Source organism: Helianthus annuus, chromosome 11, assembly GCF_002127325.2.
Source record: "Helianthus annuus cultivar XRQ/B chromosome 11, HanXRQr2.0-SUNRISE, whole genome shotgun sequence".
In the NCBI taxonomy this organism is placed as follows: domain Eukaryota; kingdom Viridiplantae; phylum Streptophyta; class Magnoliopsida; order Asterales; family Asteraceae; genus Helianthus; species Helianthus annuus.
Genome location: NC_035443.2, coordinates 168,312,278 through 168,315,604, shown reverse-complemented (window position 1 = coordinate 168,315,604; position 3,327 = coordinate 168,312,278).

Genomic DNA, 3,327 nt, shown 5'->3' with positions numbered 1-3,327 from the left:
TATATAATAAGTAATGTTATTATTTATTGATATATATATATATATATGCATGTTGTACGGAATATTTTGCCGAAAATGAAATACCTTCGACTTCAAATTCTATTGTTGTTCTTGACTCGCGCGGTGAGAATATCGACCTCGCATTTATTGCGGAGCTTATGGCGAATGTAGTTACTAAGTGAGACCTTAAGCTTGATGTCGTAGAAGATGGTTGTTCTTCCATTGAATGTGGAAAATGCCAGACTTCGATAGTGATGATGACGAGGCGGAGGAGGCAACCTCGGACAACAACTCTATTTGTGGGGCGAGGTCCCTGTGGCTTTTACGAATCATGATTAACGACACTCTTGTCCAGACCAGGAAGGTGAAGTACTCATCTTGAAGGTGCCCCTCCAGCTACTATTGCTACAAATTGTCTTTATTTATACTTCGTCTAACGTTGTGCCATTTCGCGAGTAATGACAACGGATGTTAGCACGTAGACCATCATGAAGGTCCCTTCTATGTTGAAGGTATGAAAACAGTAGTGTCCCCCCCCCCTCGATCTGATCGTCTGCTCTGAACGAGAGAACATTAGGGTGACCATGCAAGGCAATTTATTATTTCGGGGGCCCACGTAATAACAACTTGTAGTGCATGGAAATCCTGATGGGCTCTGTGGGTCAAGCTAATGATCACTATCTATTCAAAAATCTTAAGTTCTATCTGGTAGAACACTAGCCGGGGTGGTACTATAACACCCTACGACACCGGAAGATCACACGTATTTGTTCACACCTAGCATTCGATTTATATCACGAGTCGGTTGAGACTAGTCAACTAAACAAACAAAAAAATTGTTAGCCACCGCCATCACCAGCCTACCCTCCACCACCACACCATACTGCACCTGCCGACCCTGACTTTTCTGTTCGAGCGCTTGACTTAGTGCTCCAACAGTAAGTCAGTGCCCTCTCTCGCAGTGTCTACGAGCAGGAGGATGAGTGTGCCCATCTTCTCCGCTTGATCTATCCTTCACCACACCCCAACCCTCTTACTCCTTAGGTGATTATTGCAGATACTTTTGTTTGGGAGTTGCAGACCCACTTTTATGTACATATGAAGACCTAGTATGAGCTGAAGACACTTGAAGATTTTTGGAAGACCAATGTAGAAGAAAAAGACTTACTACTTTTGTGTATTATGAACTTGTACGACCGGGGTTGTGTAGCCTCGAGTCCTTTTGTTTTCTTCTACAAAACGATGTATCAAGTTGTCTAATATATGAAAGCTCAGTAGTTTATTTCTTTATTATGCATTGTTGCTTACACATGTGCATGTATTGTTTATGTGATTGCATGTTTGGATGATGCGATGATTATTTATCTATTATTTATACGCATATACACCTTAGTAGACACATATTTAGTCAAAAGTATTTGTCTAATCTTCCTTGACGTTTCTTATTAGAAGACAATGCCGCCGAGGCGAAGTATCAACACAAACCCCCTACCGAGAACAGAAGCTGAAATGAATGAGCGCATCTCTCAGGCTATTGCGCAGTACGAAGCCAACCGCTCCGAGCAAAGCGGTGGTACATCAGGAAACAATCCCCCTGCCGGTAATGTTAAATCATCTATGAAACATTACAATACTCTCGTATATTCTATTTGTACTATGTCCATGCTCATTCACGGTTTGTGGTTGTAAATGTTTCAGGTTGCACGTACAAGCAGTTTTTGGACTGCAAACCTCTGAACTTCGACGACACAGGAGGTGCCGTAGCATTTGTACGTTGGGCCGAGAAGACTGACTCAGTTCTGAGAATGAGCAAATGTCTTCCTGAACAAAGGGTCACCTACATTTCTGGGTTGTTCTTGGACGGAGCACTCTCATGGTGGAACCTTCAGGTTCAGACTAAAGGAGAAACTGCTGCGTATGCTATGAGTTGGGACGAGCTGAAGGAACTAATGAGAAAGAAGTATTGTTCTAGGGCAGAGATTCAGAAACTTGAGACCGAGTTTTGGAATTTAAGAATGATCGGATCTGATATCGCTGGATACATACAACGCTTCCACGACTTGTCAAGGGTTGTTCCCTACTTGGTGGAACCTGAGTTTAAGCGGATTGAGAGGTTCATCTGGGGACTTGCTCCTGAGATTCTGAGCATGGTTACTTCTTCCAAGCCCCCTACAATCAGCGAGGCAATCGACTTGGCTGTCGCCCTCACCGAGGAGGCTCTTCGTTTAGACAAGTTTTCAAAGCCAGGCTCTAACAAAAAAGAGACTCATGTGGAGTCTTCAAGCGGCAACAAGAGAAAGTTTTCAAACTTAAAGAAAGGCACTCAAGCAAACAACGACAACTGGAATGCGAACAAACGAAGGGAAGTGAACCCAACTCGTGGTACTAAAGCTTATGGAGCCACTAATGAGGCTAGTGGTAAAGGGTATTTGGGTTCCAAGCCTAAGTGTGATAAGTGCAAGTTTCACCACAATGGTCGATGTCCAAGAGCTAAGTGTGACAAATGTGGAAAGGAGGGGCACAACAAAGAAACATGTTGGGTAGGAACTGGAGGAAGAAATATAAACCGAGGAGGAAACAACAACAACAATCAGGGCGGAAACAATAACAACAACAACCAAGGTAGAAATGGTAATGGACGAGGCCAAGGTTGTTTTGGCTGCGGAGACTTAGGGCACTTTTTGAAGGATTGTCCTAAAGAAAATCAAGCCCGTGGAAGAGTCTTCACGATTGGAGCACGTGAAGCGCGTCAGGACCCGAACGTAGTTACGGGTACGTTCCCTATAAACCAACACTTTGCATCCATTCTGTTTGACACTGGCGCCGACTTTAGTTTTATATCTATAGAATTTAAGAACATACTTAGTCTAGAGTCGAGTAAACTAGACGTCCCGTATTCTATAGAATTGGCGAATGGAAAATTAGTCAAAGCGGATGAGGTTATCAAGGGTTGTACACTCGAGCTTGGAGAGCGAAATTTTCTTATCGACTTCTTACCCGTTGAGTTGGGCAGCTTTGACGCGGTTGTTGGAATGGATTGGTTATCCGACAATCGGGCAGAAGTGGTTTGTCACGAAAAGAGCATCCGCATCCCATTGCCGAATGAAGAAACACTTATAATCCATGGGGAGAAACGCGAGACACCTCTACGGATCATAAATTGCATGAAGGCGCAAAAGTGTCTTCGAAAAGGCTGTATAGCCTTCCTCGCCCACGTAGTTGACAAGGAAACCAAAGAGCCGAGGCTAGAAGACATCCCTGTCGTGAAAGAATTTCCAGAAGTCTTTCCAGAAGACTTGCCTGGACTACCTCCGCAACGTCAAGTGG